Source organism: Lissotriton helveticus, chromosome 10 (assembly GCF_964261635.1).
Source record: "Lissotriton helveticus chromosome 10, aLisHel1.1, whole genome shotgun sequence".
Classification (NCBI taxonomy): Eukaryota; Metazoa; Chordata; class Amphibia; order Caudata; family Salamandridae; genus Lissotriton; species Lissotriton helveticus.
In genome coordinates, this window is record NC_136071.1 from 141,544,507 (window position 1) to 141,568,193 (window position 23,687).

Consider the following 23,687-nt stretch of genomic DNA (forward strand, 5'->3'; position numbering starts at 1 on the left):
AATTTACATGCTATTAGGTTAGGGCAAAGTGTTCTGTATTAATAGAGGCCAATAGATTCCCATGCTTACTTTTAGGTGCAATGTTCTATCATTAGTAATCTTCAACTACAAAGTAGCTACTCTTCCTGCACCTACACCTTGAGCCTAGCTGTATTATAACTGGTTGTTACGTGGGTATTATCGAATACTGTAGGATGTTTTCATTTCAAAATCCCCTCTTCGATGATTTGATGGTAAGTAGCAGTAAGAAAATAAGTTACTTTCCTGTAAACTGTGGTTCTTCAGTATTGGTATCTTTCATAGATTCACATGCTTGAATCATTCCCCGTCGTCGAAGTGGGAGTCCCACGATACATAACAAGCATTTGAAATGCAATAGGTCTCGCAATAGGAAAGTGTGAGCTATTGGTATTGTAAATGACAATTTTATTTAATATGTGTTGGCTTTGAAAATATATAAATTAATAGCATTGGTATTTACAAAGCCAATAGATTACACTTTCCTAATGCGAGTCCTATTGGCTATGGCAATGCTTGTTGGTAGCAAGCAAGGACAGTGCTGTTGTGGAGCTGAGTGATGATGTGGTTGGGCTGAGTGATGTGGTGGAGTCCCCAGAGTGATGTGGTGGAGTCCCCAGAGTGATGTGGTGGTGCCCCAGAGTGATGTGGTGGTGCCCCAGAGTGATGTGGTGGTGCCCCAGAGTGATGTGGTGGTGCCCCCGAGTGATGTGGTGGTGCCCCCGAGTGATGTGGTGGTGCCCCCGAGTGATGTGGTGGTGCCCCGAGTGATGTGGTGGTGCCCCAGAGTGATGTGGTGGTGCCCCAGAGTGATGTGGTGGTGCCCCAGAGTGATGTGGTGGTGCCCCAGAGTGATGTGGTGGTGCCCCCGAGTGATGTGGTGGTGCCCCCGAGTGATGTGGTGGTGCCCCAGAGTGATGTGGTGGTGCCCCCGAGTGATGTGGTGGTGTCCCCGAGTGATGTGGTGGTGTCCCCGAGTGATGTGGTGGTGTCCCCGAGTGATGTGGTGGTGTCCCCGAGTGATGTGGTGGTGTCCCCGAGTGATGTGGTGGTGTCCCCGAGTGATGTGGTGGTGCCCCTGAGTGATGTGGTGGTGCCCCTGAGTGATGTGGTGGTGTCCCTGAGTGATGTGGTGGTGCCCCTGAGTGATGCGGTGGTGTTCCTGAGTGATATGGTGTGTGAGGGTGAGGGTGTGTGGGGGTGTGTGAGCGGGTGAGGGTGAGTAAGGGTAAGAGGGTTGTGAGGGTGAGGGGTGTGAAGTTGTGAGGGTGGGTGAGGGTGTGAGGGTGAGTGAGGGTGAGGGTGTGTGAGGGAGAGGGAGGGTGAGGGTGACGGGGGTGAGGGTGACGGGGGTGAGGGTGACGGGGGTGAGGGTGACGGGGTGAGGGTGATGTGGGTGAGGGTGTGTGAGGGTGAGGGTGTGTGAGGGTGAGGTTCCGAAGTAAATGGTGGCAGGGCAGACATCATAAGACAGAGAAGAGACTGCGACTGCGTGGTGACTGTGTTGGTCAGTTTCAGAATCAGGAGGGGCAGAGTCAGCACAGGCTGCGAGGGATCAACGTGTCTAGAGGCAAAGCATAGCGGATGTAGCATTACAGCTAGCAAGTCGAGTGTTTTCAAGTTGAGTGTCCCTAGAGAGATAGCAACACAGCAACAGCATTTGAGGAGCAAGGCTACTGTAAACAAGCACGGTAGGCTTTCACTTTCGTCCAGAAACAAGCTCTTGGCATTGCTGTGGCGGGGGGTGGGCGGGGGAGCGGCAGCCTTTGAAGTCTGATGCCGAGGCACAGACAAATGGTGGTGCGCGATGTGCACGCGGGGTGGGGGGGGGGCGGGGGAGCGGCAGCCTTTGAAGTCTGATGCCGAGGCACAGAAATGGTGGTGAGTTATGTGGCTGGCATTATGTGTGCACGCGCATAGATCACATGAACTGTATGCGATCAGCAGCCGTTTTGGTAGACTGTTCTTTTCCGCTTACTATAATCTCGCCGGAGCAATGCGCAAGCGCATTGGCTCAGACGAGACCTAAAAAAGTACACAGACCTCTACCAATTCAAAACTTTTTATTTACATAATTACAACTGTCAGAAATCTATATCAATCACACTGAAAAAAGCAGATTGAGCCAAAAGATGAGTGCCATCAGGGATCTACAGCACTGGGTAAGAAATCCCCCTAATCGACTCTCCATTTTCAAGCCCAGTAAGCTGAAAACTCCAGGGAATGGAACCAGAGACGGGACTGTAGGGGGATAATCCAACCTAGATTTTCTGCTCGTCAAGTAATGTCGCTGGTAATTCTCAAATGTAGCTTAAAAGCGAGTGGTTTTACGCAGCCGTGCCCCAAGGGGACACTCTAAGGGCATCATGGGACAGACATCTCTTTATACAGAAACTGCGTCGGCTTTGTATCCTGCCAGGTTAGGTTCTAAACAGCACTTCCTTTCAAGCTGAGCCCAAGCCAGATGGATTCAACAGAATGCGTAGGACGCACTCTGGAAAGCTCTCTTCAAATCCATTCTAGCTGGGGGGCGGGGGGGTGGCTGAGGGGGTTAAATATAAGCATTTTGATATATAATCACTTTTTAAAGGGTATAAATTCTAGCTTTTTGCCAATTCTCGCAAAATTAAAATATTGTGGGTCTTAATTCTTCTAACAGAGTATGCAGTAAGTAGTACTTTGTATACATTTCCCAAGAGGGTAGAATACCACTATTGACGAATAAGTCAATGTAAGAATTAAACAAAATAAGTTACTACGTGATTTTTAATGCGGGACCTCAATAATTTAATTAGAAGGGGTTGTACCAAATACATTAGACACTAGTGGCTGGTGCAGGTCTGTATATTTCACTGCTTCAACAAATCCATTCAACTACGCCGAGCAAACCATCTTAGCAATCAAATATTGCAATGACTTGAGCTCTTCGTCCATTATTTTGCTTTGATTATACCGAGCAGGCGGCCAGATTCAACGAGTATTTTGCCTTCATTTTAATAAACTTCACATTAGTCAAAATGTGCAACATTATTAACCCTCGTGCAACATTAGACATGAAGCACATCAACCCCGAGGAGCTCAAACCAGTACACTTTGTGTCTGTTACTGTTAAACAATCTCTCAGTGACAGGATTTAAAACAAGCATTTGTAACACAGGGACAATGGAGAGAGGACGTGAGTGCAAACCAAATGAGTAGCCTTATAAGATGTATGGCCCGATGAGGGAGCTAAACTATGTGGCTTGGGGATATTGTGAGGTCTGGCAGGGAGGGGCAACGAAGAGAGACTCCGGAGGCGAAGCTCTGCATAATTTAGGTGAATACGCTTGTCATGTGCTGGCACAGTGCTCAGGCAAATGGAGATAAACACCTATAAACATATTTGATACATATGGAGAGACGGTGTGGCATAACATGCAAAGTTGGGGACTTTAGAATTGTGAACGTGGTTCGAGTCTCTGCGCACTCTGTGCCTTCCAGAGAAAAATGCAGACATGTCATGTATTAAAAGTTTTGTAAAACAATAGCGAAACCCTCCTATTTATTAGCGCCTTTGTATGATTTAAGGGGATGGCAAGTGGATGCAGTGGCGCGAGAATACTTAATGACAAATGAAAACAAGTGCTTGTGTTTTCAGGCGATCCTCGTAAGTTGAACCAATTAACGAGGATCAGCTGGAAACAATTGTGCTAATTAAACACACACACGTTTTACCCCTATCTACAGCTATTATACTGGGGAATGACTATCTTACCTGAGCCCCTGAGCCCCAGGGATGTTCGCCGCCTCTAAAGAAAGGGGAACAGCACATACGCACAACATCACGTCTAGGGGAACACACACCACACACACGCCTGTTGTGGGGCGGGACTTCCGTCTTCTGAAGCCCGCGCCCACGGAGTGGCTTGCCCAGAGGAGCAGTGGTGACGCGGGGCTCCCATACCCGAGGTAGAGCCCCGCGGAGGCTGCAGAAGTCCGGAGTGGTGCCGGTGCGGTGAGTGGGGCTTAGTTGTACTGGGGGTGGCGGCGGGGTGGGGGGGGGAGTGTGGTGTGTGTCTCTGTATGTGTGCGCTCGTGTGTGTGCATGTGTGCGCGCTCGTGTGTGTGCGTGCGTCTCTCTGTGTGTGCGCTCGTGTGCGTGTGCGAAGCGAAAGCAGGGGGGTGTGGCTGTGTGTGTTGGAGGCTTTCAAGAGAGACAGGAGATGGTGCACGCGCGCGCAAACTGATCTGATTCCGGCATGCTGCGCGTGCCCAACTCCTGTCTCCTTGAAAGCAGACTCCACGACTATAGGTCTCGCTGCGACATCGCTTCGCGATGCGTCGCAGGTGCGAGACCTAAAAAGCAGTAAGTAATTACTTTAACATTAAAGTTAATAGAGAAAAAATATTCACTTTAATATCTCGTCTTAGTCATTAGGATTGGTCCAAACTCCAGCCAATTAGGTGACAGCACCCTCTAGCACCCTCTCCACAGAGGCTCCATGCTCTCAGATTTTCGAGCACAAGTGCAATATAAGTATATAAAATAAACCCGTGGAGCCTCTATGGAGAGGAGAGTGGGTCGCTTGTGAATCTATGAAAGATACCAATACTGGAGAACCACAGTTTACAGGTAAGTAGCTTATTTTCTTCTCCAGTATTAGGGTATCTTTAATAGATTCAGAAGCTTTTTATTTTTTTTATTTTTCAAAGACCTTTATTGGAGTACTTGCACATCAAGTTACAGAGTAAACAATCATGGTTTTCGCAAATAACAAAGAGAAGAGACGAGACAAAAGACCACATCTGTTGCATACATCATAAAGGCACTTGTACATTAGTGGCACACCACGGAATATAGGAGGGGATGTCATGAGATGAAGCAGAGAAGGACATGGAGGAGCGCCCAGCACAGACAGGACGCCGGCGGGAGGAGTCTCAAAAGGACAACAGTATGCAGGGGGTGGGTAGCATGCTCTACGGGCCAGCACCGGTAGCCACTGAGGGCGGGGGAGCCGGTGGGAGAGGTCGCAGAGAGAGAAGTATTTCGGAGAAGGAGGTATGAAACAAGGGGACCCCAGATATCAGGTGGCCGGCCTGTTGCCGGCATCAACTCCCAGAATTCCGGCAAGAGTGTCTGACAACGCGCAGCATCCTCTAGCCAAGTGTAAACCTTGGGTGCGAGTGTACTGGCTCAGTGCATGGCGGCTCTGCGGTGCGCGAGCACAAGCAGCATAGCGGTGAGCCAATGGGAGGCGTCAGGGCAACATTTCACAAAGCCTAAAAGGCAAAGCAAAGGATCTGCAAGATAGACGTAGAAGTAATCTCAGAGATGGTGGTGCACACATTGCGCCAATATTCAGACACCTTGGGGCACAGCCAGGCAAGATGAGAAAAGTCTGCCGCAGGGGCCAAGCATCGGAGACATCTATCACTAGGAATAGATTCAAAAGCTTGAATCCGAATAGATAGCAGTAGCATTATAGGTATGCATGCTGATATAAGGCATGCAGTAGAAATAGTATGTAATCCTGTACGTAGAAAATGCATTACAAATACATATATATATATATATATATATATATATATATATATATATATATATATATATATACATATATATATATATATATATATATATATATATAATTTGGCGCACAGAGGTAGCGTCATCCAGAGCACCACCAGCAATTAGGCGCTGGAAAGCAGATCGCTTCTGGAGGAGATGGCGTAGCAGCAACCATCGAGCCCCCGTGCCTGAGACTGAGGCAGGCATGCAGGACAGGAGCTGGGTGCTTGCCACGGTTCCAGGAGGTTCACTACTCATGAGCGTGATCAACAGGCACCCTGGATTGTAGCCTGTTCGCTGCCTGTCCGCATCAGACGAGGATCACAGAGCAGGGCCTTGCTTGAAGCAAGGAAGTGAAGGGGGGGGTGGCAAACCCTTGCAAAAGAGAAACCGGGCTGAGACTCAGAACACTGTTTTTAAAGAATAACTGCCAGCGCGTTTGAAATTTGCACTAAAGAACATGGTCAGCTGTCTTTTACCATACTGGGGATTACATTGACCAGGACGCCAGCATGGAATAAACTTTTACTTGCATGAATTGTGGCAAAAGTGCTTATATTTCAGATTGAAAAAGGCAATTTATTTGCCGAAACGTGTCTCTGAAGGCAACAGAGTTCAACCAAACCCCCAACTTGAGTGACGGAATTCCTTTGGAAGTAGGAGGAGTGTTGGTGGTATATTATATACATATATATATATATACACATATATATACATATATATATATACATATATATATAAGGAAATGCTACTTACCAGTATGCATCTGTTCTTGGCATGTAGAGCTGCAGAGTTGCACACTATGCATAGATTGCCACCTAGTGTTGGGCCCGGATGTTTGCAGTTTGTTTTGTTGTAGAAAAGTCTTTGGAAGTCACGGGATAGGTGACTCCTCCTTTGGATGATACTGCGCATGGCCATCGGCTCCATCCCCAGATTGTTTTTCGCCATTAGGGAAGTGATTGAGCTGTATAAGAGATAGTGCATACTGGTAAGTAGCATTTTCCGTTCGAGGCATATAAGCTGCAGATTGCACACTATGCATAGATTACATAGCAGTTTCCACACCTAGCGGCGACCACCAGTATCTGCTGCAGTTGTTTGAAAGAGTTTTTTGTACAGCCTGGCCCACAGTGGCTTGTTGTTTAGTTTACACATCTAAACAGTAGTGCTTTGTGAATGTGTGCGGTGTAGACCATGTAGCTGCTTTGCATATATCATCTAGGGGAATGTTCCCTAAGAATGCCATTGAAGCCCCTATCTTCCTGGTAGAATGGGCTTTTGGTGGGATTGTTAATGTACGCTTGGCTTTTTGGAAACATATTTGTATACATTTAACAATCCACATAGCGATCCCTGATTGTGATATGGGATTGCCTTTATGTGGCGGTGAGAAAGACGCAAAAAGTTGTTTTGTCTTACGAAAAGCTTGTGTCCTTTCAATGTAGTACAGTAATGCTCTCTTGACATCTAAAGTGTGTAGAGCTCTTTCTGCGACTGTTTGAGGCTACGAGAAAAAAACGGGCAGCTCAACAGATTGATTTAGATGAAATGGTGAAATGACTTTTGGAAGGAATTTTGGATTAGTACGAAGAACCACTTTGTTATTATGCATTTGTAGAAAGGGTTCTTGAATGGTAAATGCTTGTAGTTCACTAACCCTCCTGAGGGAAGTAATGGCTAAAAGGAAACCTACTTTCCAGGTTAGAAATTGCAGTTCACATTTATGTAATGGTTCAAAGGGAGGTCCCATTAACCTTATGAGAACCACATTTAAATTCCACACTGGTGCAGGTGGTGTTCTGGGAGGAATTATTCTTTTGAGTCCTTCCATGAAAGCTTTAATAGTTGGTACTCTAAAGAGAGATAGATGTTGCCTATTTTGCAAGTATGCCGCAATGGCTGCAAGGTGTAACCTAATAAGACGTGTAGGCTAAATTACACTTTTGAAGGTGTAATAAATATCCGAAGATATGTTGAATAGACACGTCTAAAGGATTAATCTGGTTGTTTTGGCAGTATATGACAAACCTTTTCCACTTAGCAGCATAACATGCTCTAGTAGTGGGGCGTCTAGCTTCCTTGAGAACGTTCATACATTCTGGGGGAAGGTTGAGGTAACCAAACTCTATGACCTCAGGAGCCAGATCGCTAGGTTGAGCTGAGCTGGGTCCAGGTGTCTGATCTCTCCATGGTTCTGCGTTAAAAGGCTTGGAGACAGGTTTTGTTTTTGGTGTGGTACTACAGACATTTGTAACAGTGTGGGGTACCATGGTTGTCTGGCCCAAGTTGGAGCGATCAGGATGAGCGTTGGGGAATGTTGCTGTAGCTTGCGTACCACTAATGAAGTAGTGGGAGAGGAGGAAAAGCGTACGCAAATAGTTTTGACCAGTTCATCCATATCGCATTGCCTTTGGACAATGGGTGTGGGTATCTGGCGGCAAAGTTTGGGCATTTTGCGTTTTCGTGGGTGGCAAAGAGGTCTATTTGAGGTTGTCCCCACATTTGAAACAACGGATGAAGAACTAGTGGATGAAGTTCCCACTCGTGGATTTGCTGTGTTTGTCGACTTAGCAGATCTGCCATAGTGTTTTTTACTCCTGGGACATGTTGGGCTAATAGGAAGATCTTTAGTGGTATAGCCCATCTCCATATCTTCTGTGCTAACTGAGAGAGCTGCAGAGAGTGTGTCTCTCCTTGCTTGTTTATGTAGTACATAGCTGTCATATTGTCTGTGCGGAATAAGACAGCTTTGCCTGACACTTGAGTTTGAAAAGCTTTTAGGGCTATAAACACAACTAGCAACTCTAAGTGGTTGATGTGGAGTAGCTTTTGTTGCGGTGTCCACCTGCCTTGCATGGTGTGATGCAGTAGGTGAGCTCCGCTGTCATGACTATTTGAGGAACTGGCTCTAGAAACGGTCGCCCTTTGGAAAGGTTTTTGGTGTTCCACCATTACAGAAAACGATGAGTCCGACCGTCTAACAACACTAGGTCTGTCAGTTGACCTTGAGCCTGGTTCCACTGTCGCGCTAGGCACTCTTGCAGTGGACGCATTTGCAATCTTGCATGAAGTACTATAAATATGCAAGATGCCATCATTCCTATGAGCTGCATGAACACTCGAGCTGGCAGCGAGTGTTGTGGTTTGAATTTTGTTAGAAGAGTTTGTACACCTGTTATCCTGGCTGGAGAGGGATAAACTAGTGTTAGTTGGGTGTTTATTGTAGCGCCGAGATACTGTTGTATGTGTGAGGGTTGTAGATGCGACTTGGTGTGATTTACTGTGAATCCTAGGTCGTGAAGCAGTTGAATGGTAGCGTGCGTGTGTTGTAAACACTGGCTGTATGAGGTGGCTTTTATGAGCCAGTCGTCCAGATACGGGAAGACATGAATATGTTGTCTTCTTAAGTGTGCTGCTACTAATGCTAGGCATTTGGTAAAGACCCTTGGCGCTGTTGTGTCTCCGAATGGGAGCACTTTGAACTGGTAGTGCTGCCCGTCTAGCACAAATCTGAGATATTTTCTGTGCGCTGCGTGAATGGGAATATGAAAGTAGGCGTCCTTGAGATCTAGAGTGACAAGGAAGTCGTTTATTACCAGTAGTGGAAGGACCTGTTGGTGTGACCATATGGAAATGGTCCGACTGTATGTAAATGTTTAGAGGTCTGAGGTCTAGGATGGGTCTTAGAGATCCGTCCATTTTTGGTATTAGGAAATATAGCGAGTATACTCCTTTGCTTTTCTGATGCTCTGGAACTATTTCTATTGCATTTTTCTGCAGGAGGGATGTTACCTCTTGTCTGAGCAATGTTAAATGTTCCTGTGACATTGGACGCTTATTTGTAACACCCACCTGTCTGATGTGATGTTTTCGTGTATACCAATGAATGGACACAGTTCCTAAAATGGGGTGCAAAAAGTCACCCACACTTAAGGGTGCAAGAAAAGTCACCCATACATTTAGAAAAAAGTACAAAGGAAAGAAAGAAAAATCTTAGGTAAGGATACCCACTGGTGAGGGGAAAGAAACCTTTGTCCTCTGTTGCCCTCACACACCCCAAGGGATGTCATGCTTCATCATCGGGCAGTTGCTCCTCGTAGGGCCGGCGCTGCAATTCCCTACGGGCCCCCGAAGGGACACTTTGTCGGAGATCTTTTGTAGGACTGCCGGATGGTGCATGGGGGTGTGCGGGGAGTGGGTTCAATGAGGGTAAAAAATATAAAAGGAAGTGCGTGCAAAAATGAGATAAAAAAGGGTCAACATGCAGCGACATTGTAACTGTTGTACCCTATGCAGTCCGAAAACCGCAGAAATAAAATTGCCCCAAAGGCACACTATGCCTGGGTGACAAAAGGTCATAGGTCGACATGTTTCGCGCTTATGTCGCCCATATAGGGTCGTTTGCGCTTCTTCAGGACCAAAGTAATTCAAATAAGTGAAGTGCACGTGAATAATATCTATAAAATAAAATACCCTGTCTCAATCAGGGTGGAACAGCAATATGTTTACCCTCAATGTGGCAACGGCTGTATGTTGGAGACCACTCGTGATTGAATACCTAGAAAAGAAAAAACAAGATGAACCACAAAATTGGACACCAGTTCAACTTGATGCCACAAAATATGCCACAACTATGTGCATATTGGTTAAGTAACAAAGAAAAGAAGTAACCAAGCACACGAGCCCTGTCCATCATATTAATGGGGTCCTATCTTATATTGGCGTGCTACTCTGTAATTAACAGCCCCCTGCTGCCTGCTTGGATTCCCACCATGATGAAGGCTGGAAACGCACACGATTAGTAAAGCCCGGGGTTTGCTTACCTAGCCATGCTGAGGCAGTTCATAAAGATGCAAGCGTAATATACGCCCGCCGGTGGCCGGAGAGTTAATGCATGGACTGCCACCGCCGTGTATCACCCTTCAAAGCGTGTACCGGTAAATGATCTGCCGGCATTAGTTCAAGTAGGATAGAAGGGAACTGGGCGGCGTCCTTTTCCGGCTCCCGGTTCTCCGCCTGCCCATCGGATGTCTGAGCCACAGCGCATGCGCTGCAACAGTGGCGAAGTGCGCACGTGCAGACATCGGGACCACTAATCCCCTTGCCATGCGCGTTTAACAATCCAGATCACTTAGCGCTAATAATGAATAATTATCTATAGTTATCTCCTCCATACCTCTCCCATCATTTTGGAAAGTTGGTCAAAAAAAGAGAGAGAGGGGGGGGCGTGTTTATACACTGTAATACTAGTGTGGGGGGTGCCAAATATAAATACAAGGTGCTAACATACAGCACTAGTAAATTATACATATGCAATTGTGCAGGTTTAAGGACTCCCTGTATCGATGTGACTGGTGCTCGTGTGCCTGGGAGAAAATTAAGGGAAATTATAAAATAGTAAGGTCCCTCGGCCGAGCCGCCGTACAACATCTATCACACAAAAGAGGGGGGGACCTAGGAGCTAATAAAGGTCCAGTGTCCATGCTCCTAATGCATACGTGTATACCAATGAATGGACACAGTTCCTAAAATGGGGTGCAAAAAGTCACCCACACTTAAGGGTGCAAGAAAAGTCACCCATACATTTAGAAAGAAAAAAGTACAAAGGAAAGAAAGAAAAATCTTAGGTAAGGATACCCACTGGTGAGGGGAAAGAAACCTTTGTCCTCTGTTGCCCTCACACACCCCAAGGGATGTCATGCTTCATCATCGGGCAGTTGCTCCTCGTAGGGCCGGCGCTGCAATTCCCTACGGGCCCCCGAAGGGACACTTTGTCGGAGATCTTTTGTAGGACTGCCGGATGGTGCATGGGGGTGTGCGGGGAGTGGGTTCAATGAGGGTAAAAAATATAAAAGGAAGTGCGTGCAAAAATGAGATAAAAAAGGGTCAACATGCAGCGACATTGTAACTGTTGTACCCTATGCAGTCCGAAAACCGCAGAAATAAAATTGCCCCAAAGGCACACTATGCCTGGGTGACAAAAGGTCATAGGTCGACATGTTTCGCGCTTATGTCGCCCATATAGGGTCGTTTGCGCTTCTTCAGGACCAAAGTAATTCAAATAAGTGAAGTGCACGTGAATAATATCTATAAAATAAAATACCCTCTGTCTCAATCAGGGTGGAACAGCAATATGTTTACCCTCAATGTGGCAACGGCTGTATGTTGGAGACCACTCGTGATTGAATACCTAGAAAAGAAAAAACAAGATGAACCACAAAATTGGACACCAGTTCAACTTGATGCCACAAAATATGCCACAACTATGTGCATATTGGTTAAGTAACAAAGAAAAGAAGTAACCAAGCACACGAGCCCTGTCCATCATATTAATGGGGTCCTATCTTATATTGGCGTGCTACTCTGTAATTATAGATATTATTCACGTGGGTGTGACCGGGGCCTTCTTTGGGTGTGTCGAGGAAGGGTTGGGGTCGACTGTCTTACTTATGACCCGCTGCGCTGGAGTGATGTCCTCGACATCTACTTCTTCTTCTTCGGAACCGCTGCCGACGTCGTGTTGTTCTGGGACTTTGACGCCTTCCTCAAAGATGTCGTCCGGAATGGAAGTTGAAGATCGAGCCATTGTTCTTCTCGCGCTTCGGTCCCAGATAGTCTTTTTGGAGCGGAAAGAGGCACAAGCGGAACAGTCTTTGGCCTCGTGCTTCGGGGAGAGGCACAAGTTACACACTTCATGAAGGTCGGTGTGGGGAAACTTCGACCCACATTGAGGACACTTTTTAAATGGCATCCCTTCCATGAGCTGGAGTTGAGGCCTAGCTAGGCCCGAAGGCCGTCAACGACGAACGGAATCAAAGTATTCGATGTTGAAGAATAGCGTCGACTGGAAAAGCGTTCGAAACATATTTCCTGTAAGTTGGTGAGGATTGCGCGCCGAAGGAAATCGGTTTCAACACGAAGCACTGGAAACACATCCGAGCACGGTGGCGGAAAAAAACAATCGGGGGATGGAGCCGATGCCCATGCGCAGTATCATCCAAAGAAGGAGTCACCTATCCCGTGACTACCAAAGACTTATATGTGGCCTCCGCTACATAGGGAGTACCATTAACATGCTCAAGCTGCGGATCCTGGAACACCTAAGGGCCATTGACAAGGCCGACCAGGCTTACCCGGTCGCCCGGCACTTTGCCGAAAAGCATAACAGGGACCGTAGTCAGCTTCAATATTTCGGGCTAGATACCATCAAAACTAATGCCAGAGGGGGTGATCAATTGCGACGTCTCCGTAGACTGGAGTCACGTTACATCATAGACCTCTCCACCAAGTGGCCTAAAGGGATGAATAGCGGTGAAGAAATGGTCTTTCATCTAGGCAATGCGTAATAGATTACTGCTATATCTATATGTACTCAATTTCTGTGGATATGCTCTGTATTTTGAATTTTGAATTCTAATTTTGTATGTATAGCACTGTATATATTGTCACTTACACATTGGGGCTTGTATATAAAGTACATGTAGGTATATACCTACAGGAGGATATATTTAGGTTGAATTGAGAGAAAAAAACCCTAACCTCGCTAATGGTTCCATTGCCCCCACCCTGATGGTGGGAAGGAACCAATGTATGTACATACCCGTACTGTTATACAAGTGGCAATTTAATGGATCAAGGGGCTCTTTGATTCATTTGAGTTATGCCAAAATGACACTAACTGGATAGTTTTAGTGGGATATCCATGTAGTCTTTGGCACCTCGCGCTATACGTTGGTTACCTGAACATGGGTAAATCTGAGTGAATATATTGTAAATATGTTGTACATAGGTTGTATATAATAGGTCACATCTCATTAGTGTAAGAGGACCATTGCCGATCCACGGCTGCATTAAACATTATATGTAAGATATATGCGATAACATACAAACTTTCTCCCATAGAAACGCACATCCACCTATTTGTAGGGTGATCACGCAATACAGGGTGTTGCTAATGTGTAGATAGACATATATGTATATATGTATATATTGACCATTACAAGATGGCGCGCATTTGGGAGGATTGTAGTCCTCTGTTGATATCAACTGAGAGGTGGTACCTATGTATGTAATTACCTATATTAAGTGTACCGGTTTCTTCATGTGTAAACACACTGACGAAGGCCTAGTGCTGAAACGCGTCTGTGGCGTACTTGTAGTTAATAAACTACCGTGTGAGTAAGATACCCCAGAGTGCTGTCATTTCCTTCCCGGGATCCTGGGATGGTGTAGAGCGTAATATATATATATATATATATATATATATATTTATTTATTTATGTTAAGACATTCACCTGCATATATGCATTTAAATATACAAGTGAGGAGGAGCCTAGCCTGCAACCATGATGGCCGCCTAAACCCTCGGCTCCGCCGACCCTCTCGTTTTCCCTCCGAATAGCTACTGATCCTGCAAGCTATCCTGTGACCGCGTTGATGTTTCGGAACCGGGAAGTGATCCTGACTCCAACGGTGCGCTCCCCGGCGTGCCCCCTGCGGCAGACGCGACAGAGTGTCCTTGTTTCCTTTCTGAGCGGAATGGCGGTGACCGGGTCTTTGTTCCTCGGATATGGCCGGCCCTGATTAAAACAACAGCGGCCACTGACGACGGTGCGGGGTCGGCCGGCGGAGAGCGGCTGCCGTACTGCTTTTTTTGCCGCAACGTGCTATCCTGGCCAGTTCACCTCCACGCTCGCAACAATGTTGCCGCGGCCAGTGATACACTGTGTCTTTTCTCCAGCCTGTAGACGGCTTTGAGTGCCTCTTCGCCTTCCAGCGCTGTTGTGGGTGCCATTTTGAACCGAGCGCTCGGCGCTCGCAACTGACGACCCCAGGCTGCTACTAAGGGTATCTACGACGACCGGCGCTGCGCTGCAACTGAGTGCGGTGTCATAACGGAGTGAGTGGCCCCTGGACCCCCGACGTGGCTGTGCTCTGCGGTGTGATGACCGGCTGCTAACAATGGATGTCGACGAACAGTTTCGGGGTCTGGCATATGTTTGTGAGCCCCATGTGCAGGATGCTGCAGCATCCGCTTCTCCTGCGGCATCTTTGGCGATTGGTGATATTCTGAGCGCTTTGGCTACTTTGCGAGCTGCCCTATCTGACAATGCCCGGGACCTGGGGGGCCGACTAGATGCCATTCTGCCCGCAGTGCCCTCGGCTGGCTGTGTTGGTTTTCGTGCACTGAGCACTTCGCAACACCCTGTGCTCGGCTACCGTGAACTGCCTACCCAGATCTACATGGAGGCGTCGGAGGTCCAAGATCTTGATACCGCCGCGGTATTGCCTGTCATGGTTATGGTGCAGTGTGGGGTTTCTGGACTTGTGCAATGGCTGGGGAATCGTCTTTGGACGCCATGCCGGGCAACTCCTTTGTGTTCTACTGGCGTGTCTTTCTGCCCTATCCTGGATTTGCTACTATTGCTTTGGCCGGTTGACTTTCGAGGATTGCTGCTGTGTGGTTCCCTTTTTTGTGCAGCCGTTGGCCGCAGGACATTGAGGTGGACAGACCTTGGTGGACAGTGCCCTGTATTGTGGTTGTCATTTCGTCTGCTTTTTCCATCCAAGATGGCTGCTCTACGATTGTACCTCGTCGTCGCGCTCGATCGGAAGGGACAAGGTTGATGATGTTTTTCCCTTTTTTCTTCCTGCTGCTTGTTTTGTTTGGATAATGATCGACGGACTGGGGAGTTAGACGTTGGTTATGCATCGGGTTCGGGGTCCCGGGGGGGGGGGGCGGCCGAGATTACACATGTTGGCTATTTTGTTTACAAATGTTTGCCCTCCTCTGATCTTCTCTGATTCCTTTTTCTTTCTTTCTTTCTTCTACTTCTATATTTCGGGTATTCTTTCTGGGCGACAGACACGCTGCTGGGGGGGGGTGGCCGTAGCCTCTGCATGCGTGTAGGGTGGGGGGGGGTTTCTTTGTCCGTTTCAGTTTCTATGGGCCTTCTTTGTTCTTTCTTTTATATTCTTTATTTCTCCCCCTTTTTCCTTGGGTTGTGGGTTCGATCGATACGGGGTGGGTAGCGACTGGCGCGTAACGTGCTGTGGGATTGTTCACCCTTTTGTGTTATCTGTCAGCCGCCATTTTGATTTAGATTTACTGTTTGCTGGATCTCTTTTAGTGGACGTCGCCCGCTTATGTTTTAGACGGATTGTATGGACTTCGATCCTTCTCAGCTCCTACTTTTTTCGTTATACTTTATAAAATTTAAAATGAACCTTCACTTCTCCTATTCTCGGTACTACGCATGTCTCCAGTGTAATTCAGGATGATTGTATTTTGTTCCGATATACTACCGAGTCGCTGTATAGATTGCTACTTTGACCTACAAGATTTCGAGGCCGGCCAGATGGTTGTAGGCTCGTATCTGTTTGCCAATATTGCGTAATAAAGGTTTAAAAAAAAAATATATACAAGTGAACATAACCATGTATAAATGATACAACAAACTTAATTGAAATATCAATAAAATAAAAGAAATAGTCAAAACAGATAGGAAGGTGGGATGGAGAGAGGCTCACCTTATTGAAAAAGACTACGGAGAACCGCTTGTCCCACAGCTGTGTCAGCATTCCTTGTAGATTCCAGACAGTAATGCCAGGTAAAAGTGTGCCTGCTGGACCAGGTTACGGCTCTGCAGATTTGCTGTATAGGCACACCCGACAGAGAGCCGTTGAAGAGGAGATGTGATGTATTCCTATAGGTTCTGTATCGATCCCCCTATTCCTGACCCTGTTCTGGTTAACATTAACTAGCAGCCATCCCATGATGCAAAAACCGTTATCTGATTAAGCCACACCACGGCACAGGAACGCGTTATCTGATTAGGTCATAACGCTTGCCATCTAATTAGGCAAGCACTATTCCTACAGCCCCTGATAAGGCATACGGAGTTCTCAAAACAAATCAAACCTATGACAACCTGGGAAAATCCCTGCGGCCATTGTTTTGATTCCACCGAGAACTTCAGTAAAGAATGTGCTAACGACCAGTTCGTGTGACATCCTTATTGACGTATTTATGTCCATCCTTACGTCAATCTCGGCACCTTACAGGTATAAATATTACCGACATTGCCTTAAGCAAACACACGCGGTGGTGACGAGATCGGAGCAGCGAGACTTGCCGAAGGAGCCCAGCACAGAGCGGACCCCGCTGGCGCTGCCCCGCCTTCCTGACGCGCTGAGAACGAGACGCTGCTTTCTCCTGCCGAGAAATCCAGCTCCGGCGCTTCCAAGCAGCCTTTGCAGGCAGCCTGGAATATCGAGATCAAAGACGAGAGATACCAGCCCTCAACCATTCTAGATCTCAGGTACAGAACTGAATAACCCCTTGCAGAGAATTCTTGAGTCAGTCACTTGGCAAAACAAACTTAACTTAAACTGCTACTTATCTACTCCCGCCCACGTATTAGGCTTAGGTCAGGTACACTGGGGTAGGCGTAGTTAGAAGCACCAGTTGAGTACGATTAGTCAAATGTATATATGTATGTATCTATTTTATCCATTTTAAACCACCATATGGCTTAAAAACCATATAAATGTTTTTTCAGTATTATTTTATACTTCTGCTTTTATTGTATGCACTTTACTTAACCATAAGTATTGCAATAATATCGATTCATTTCTCTTGTACGTGAAAAGAGACTGATCAATAAATAACATCTTTTATTGAACACGCCCGTCTCTTCCTTTTCTCTACAATCTGGTGAAACTAAGAATGCACTGAACTGACTGAGTAAAATAAGTTGTCTTTTGTTTTCACACGACTCTAGAGATACACTCTTGATTAGGGGAGAGCAAAGTTGTCATGTTCTATGGTTGTCAGAAACTAAATCCCTTCTTGTCTATCCAGGGAGGTTCAACTCCTCCTTGCCTATTCGAGAAAGTTTCTAGTGAACTCTGAGCTAGCTGGCAAACCCAAAACTTTAAGTCTAATATCGTCAGTAGAAGACCTAGTTAACCTCCGTCCTAGGTCTATACTATTGAAGGTATTATTCCAATGCGCAGAGCCTATTGGGATAATAGGAACTACACTACATGGCGCCCAAACGTTTGGAAAGGCGATAAAACTAACGCAAGACATTAGAGTAACTCAGTCGTGCTTGTTCACACAGAACCCCTTTTTTCCCATAATACTCCAAAGACGTCTGGAGTGGGTGAAAGGTCATATCCGCCAAACCTCGCAGGAGGAAACTCCTATGTATGGTTCTTGGTTTAGTCAACGTTGAAGGATACACTGTTCCAAAATATTGTGCATCTAATCTTTGTTTCCATAAGAAACCTGATCTGCAAACAAACGGAATAACCTTCCTGTCGGTAAAATGGTAGACAGTGAAGAAGAAAGAGAGACAGCTAGAATAGCAGCTGAACTAGAAGCAGCTGATAATACTATGCAAGAAGCAGACCCGGATATAATACTCATACCGGTCAACAAAAGGAGATCTGTAACTCTAAAACTTATAGAAAATGGACTGACACCGAGAGGTGGCACAGTCATATTCGTAATTGAGGCACACGAATATCGGCAGACAGAGGTATTCTATTCATGGATAAACTTTCCAGCAGCAAACGCTGTAACAAAGGACTTCCACTATTACAAAACAGAGGAACCTCCTAATGAGTACACTCCTTTCGAGGAGGTGGAAGTACCACTCAAATTCCAAGAGCACCTGCTCTTGTTTAATGGCGCCCTAAAACATAATAATCACATCACCAGGCTCGGTCCACTAGGTAGACCAGGAGCAACGTGGCCGGTCCTAGCCGGATACACACCACATCCAGACATCGATGGGATGTCTGCAGCAGCTCTTTTAGTACAATTAAAACAATTAATAAAAGTACATAGACAATTAGTCCAATATGTAATGCGGACTTCAACAATCCAACCGGCAATCAAAATTCCACAGCTGACCCCTCATCAGGGGAACACAAATAAAATTACACCACAGAACATACAGTCCTGTCTAGGTAAAGTACCCGCAAAACGGGAACAAATACCTTTCTGGCTAGCACAAAAAATCACTCAAATAGAGGCGGTGTTTCCAGACACCACTCCTCTTGAGAAACACAGGATCCTGACTATCTGTCTTCCAATGGGAATCACACCACACGTGGAGGACTGTGACACTTGGGGTACAGTCTTTGCTTCCATCTACAAAAAAACACATGGTGTACCATCCATGTCAGTAATACCAGATGTGCTAAAACAAATTCAAGATGAATATGGTCCAGAACCCGCTTTAACTCTTGGTATGAAATTACTGAAAGACTTCAAGCAGGTCTCGGCTATATTATTAGCCAACATAAAGGGAGAAGCAGCAAACGTGGCGATCCGCCAAAGGTTAAAAGAAACAGATATAGCAGACCAACCAGCTGAAATTGCCAGAATCATAGAAAAATCCTATGAAGAACTAGGAAGAGATAGTCTGGGTGGAATACCGGTGAAACCACAACTGATTGAAAGTCCTGAGAAAATATTTATTAAAAATAATTTAACACAAAAAAAGAGCTGGGAAGGAAATAAACAATCCTATCCTAAAGAAAAAAGATTCCAGACCAGAGGAAGGTCTCCTCGGCGGAGAGAAAGATCTCCTGACCAAGGATGCAAGTCTCCCCAAAGGGAGCCCTCTGTGAAAAAATACAACCTTAGAAATAGGGATAATATAAAGAAACCTGATAGATATCAAGATAATGATACACGTCCCTCTCAATCTTTTCAGACTTCCTCGCAGAAATCGGAAAGAAGAGGACGATCAGAACACAGGGAAGAGCACGTCAAGTCCAAAGACAAGGAACCTGCTCATCCAAATAAAAAATTACAATTTCCAAAAAAGAAGGTAGCCAGCATTAAACTAATCAATAATGCCGAGAATATTGAGGACACAACTGAAAAACGGAGAATGGGCTCAGACAATGCTAGATAGCGCAGCAGAAGTGAGCATAGCTCGCAAAGTCCTTATGAATCATCTGGAGACAGTGGACACGAATGAATACATTCAGGTGGAAACTGCCGACACCAGAGTTAGCAAACCTCACAAAATATATGAAATAACATTACGTATAGAGGGGGATAAGACTAGAAAAATAAGGGGTCTATTTTGGGATAATCTCTCCCAGGGCTATGACATCCTTCTAGCTGAACGAGACTGGCCACCCGAGTTTGTCAGGGAATGCCCTCATGGCGAAGAAATAATTATGCCTGCCTTCTCAAATCATATTCCAATTCATAAAAAATACACACTTGCAAGAAAGTGGGCAGTAGCTCTAGCTCCTGCTTTATATAAAAATCATGTAGGATGGGATAAGGACTCTCCTCCTCATAAAATCCAGTTAAAATCACAACCTACTGCACAAAGGCAGTACCCAATTAAGCAAGAAGCTAAAAAACAGGTAAAAGAGATCCTAGATCAACTTGAATACCAGGGGGTGATTGAAACTTGCACCTCACAAATGAACAACCCTTTGTTTCCTGTCTCCAAACCAGACAACTCATATCGTCTAGTTTTGGATTACAGACACCTTAACTCATGTTGCAAAACTTTTGCAGTGCAAAATTCGCATAGTGCTGCGCTAATGAATAACATAGTGCGCAAAAAATACAAAACAACATTAGACATCTGAAATGGATTCTTTTGTCAAAATATAGCACCAGAGAGCAGATATTTGACTGCGTTCTCGGTAAATGGCTCGCAAAAAAGTTTCTGCCGTTTACCCCAGGGGCACAAGAACAGCCCAGGATTATTCTCAGCGAGAGTAACAGAATTACTACAAACATATGATGACGAGGCATTATCCTATGTCGACGACATCTACCTAACAGATGATGACTTGGATACTCACTTGAAGAGAGTGAACACCATAATACTTGGGTTCGCATCAGAGGGTTACAAATTCAACTTTAAAAAATCTAGAATTGCCCATCTAACAGTCCTGTTTTTAGGATATGAATTATCAAGTGAAGGCAAAAGCCTGGCTGACAATTTCCTAGAGAAATGTGCGGTACTCCAAGCACCTAGAACACTAAAAAACCTACAATCAATTCTAGGCTTCCTAAATTTCGGAAGAACATACATTGCAAATTACGCAGAAAGGGTAAAACCCCTTTATGATCTAATAAAACCAGATTTTAAAAGAATCAATTGGACTCAAAAACACACAGAATTTTTGAGATCTTTACAAACAGACATGTTAATTAAAACAAAATTAGAAACACGTGACAACACACGCAATCTTGTGATTCGAGTCATCCCAGGAAGATGCGGATTCACGTACCTGACCTGTAATGAGGGAGAAAAGGTACCAATTGCATATAAATCACACTTGTACACAGAAGCTGAAAAGAGTTTCAGTATTAAAGAAAACATTGTTCATGCAGTTCAAACGGCTATAGCAAGAGAAAAAGACAACGCTGACGGTAGACGTATCACAGTCAGAACAGCAGAATCAGCCTTTAAGGCATTAACAACCCCATGTAATTTACCAACAACAGCGTTGAATCCTGAATGGATACAATGGGTGAATTCAATTACAACGGACAGAGTAAAATACTACTTTGATCCAGAATTAAAAGAATTAAAATATCTAGAATATGAAATGACATACCCTCTGCCAATCGACATTCGGCCCTTACGACAGTACGCTTGTGTAATCTATACAGATGGCCATGCTCAACCACCAGGGTGGGGAAAACAAGCATATAACCCCACATGTGAAATCACAAAAGAAGTGTGGCACGGAGGGAAACTGAGACCTCTGCTAATAAAAACACACTCAGTAGAAACTAATTCAGAAGAACAAACTGAAATAATAGCATTGAAAATGGCGCTAGATAATGCAGATCGCGAATTCCCGACACTTATAGTGTCCGATTCATATTACAGCGTCAAATCATATAACAACGATTTGCAGAATTGGATTCAAAACGGTTACAAAGATGACACAGGTGCAACAATAAAGCAAACTAAAAGATTCTCTGGAAGAATTACAATCAAAGTACTGGTGGCCAGGCATGAGCCTGCAGCATCATATTTTTGTAAAGAAATGCCCTAACTGCAACAGAGAACGCAGTGGCGAGAGAAACGGTATATTACCATGGCATTTCACTCCAGAATGGATCAACAAAAAAAATTAATGCGTCCAATTAACATATAAAGACTAGTTTCCACTTGTAATGTAGATCCCCAGCACTCGGCTGACGTCTGAACTGTTATAAAAAGATTTACGAGTCTATAATGGCATATACGCTAGAAGCATGCTACGTTTGGCTAATGTTTTTCCTCTTGCCCTAAAGCGTGTGGAAAACATGGTCAAATGAGCATAGCATAGCGGGACTCTTCTCACTTCCTACCTGAGGGAACGGGATGGTGTAAAGAAAAAACCAAAGGCATAAAGTAATCTATAACAGCGAAGGTATTAGGTTCGGGAGCTGGGTGGGTCAAACATCTAATAAGTGTCCAACGTAGTCTAAACAACCTGCCAAGAAATTCTCTGAGGGGATTCAGTCCGTACGAATTATTGTTTGGGACTAGAATGATGGTCTTAGATCTTGACAGTCAGACTTCAGTGGTTAAAAAAAAAAGCTTTGATATCAAAGATCGTTTGGCTATTTTACAGGACTTAAACGAAACAAGGAAAGACCTGAGCAACATAAAGCCAACAACCACTGAAGAAAAACCACCTGTCCCAGCAAGACCTGTCTGGATTCCAAAAGTCGGGGATCTAGTCAGAGAAAAGATCGCGGTAAAGAAGGAATTTGGGCCTTCTTACAGAAAAGCAGTTCCTGTCTTGTCTATCAACGGGACAAGATCAGTAGTACTACCGCCCCTTGCTGGTAAAAAGGAGAACAGAGTTGTATCAATCGACCTGGTAAAACCACAATCATGTGGCCGATAACAAACAGTAGGCCAAGTGGACTCCCGATAAGTAGTAGAACACCAAGGTTTGCTACAAACACAGAGGTTCAATCTAAGAGGCTACTCACATTTGAAATGCCTACAGAACTACAACAAGGACTATGCAACAATGCTATGGAACTTAAACCTCTAAAAACCCAAATAAAAACATTTAGCAGAGACACACCAATCTACAATGAAGTAACAAATGACTATGCTGCTGCAACAAAACACACTAATAAAGCAAACAGTAATCCTGAAGCAATTGGAACAATAGACAGAACGGCATCCGGCTACTTCATCAACTTCGATGATTCTTCTGAAGATCTGAGTGAATCAAAGGAACAGACACCAACAAAAACCTTTAAAGATAAAGCTAAGGAACTTTTTAAAGAACTGAAAGAAACCTATCTGATTTCTCCATGGATTGAATTCTGGGTGGCCTTAGGTGCACTTATCCTCATACTTTGGCTCATCATGGTACTATGTTTGGGACATTTCATTGAGGGAAAATATGCTAAAATGGACACAGCAAGCCAGAAAATCAACTTGGTCCTCAAACCACACACGTCTTCACACGTCGAGAAAAGAGAACTTTCTTCAGTCAACTTCACAGCCAATCCTATACCCGGTGGGGTAGCATGGGACAATACTGATTATGAAATCTATGGTCCGGTTGAAATCCTGAAATATCCACATCAAATCAAGATCTCATTGAGTGACTTTGTAAAACCAAGCTCATTTGCTGATGATTGGGACTTTGAAAGTATTAATGATATGATGTCTGACCTAGTAATGTCTGCTAAATTTACAAAACATGATTATTTGCAGGGTTCGTCTAATTATGATAAGATGTTCTGCTATAGTCACTTTGGTAACCATTATCTGCATAAATCTGCACAACCTAGAAATGTTTTAAATTATAATCAATGGGAACACTGTGCAACCCCTCCAAAAGGTAGCTCAAGAACTTTTTATGACAAGTATTCATATTTTTCAGGGTTCAACACAAGTAATGCAGAAACATTTTATTTCAAATTGTCAAATAAGACAGGTTTCGAAGACCATGCTTACAAACACTAAATTGATATATTCAGACTCGTTTTTTGAGCAAATGAGTACATTTGGTTTTGATTATTGGGACAAAAATGTTGAAGTAAAAAGTGTTTGGGGTACAAAAGAATGGCAAGTACAAGGTATAGAATCATTGTTTAGAG

General features: G+C 44.9%; 1 protein-coding gene across 3 annotated transcripts in view; it reads right to left on the bottom strand.

Moving 5' to 3' along the window:
- Positions 1 to 23,687, bottom strand: part of LOC144786032 (lysosomal alpha-glucosidase-like) — an 828,834-nt gene that overhangs the window by 1,106 nt on the left and 804,041 nt on the right. The gene's annotated exons all lie outside the window — the stretch shown is intronic.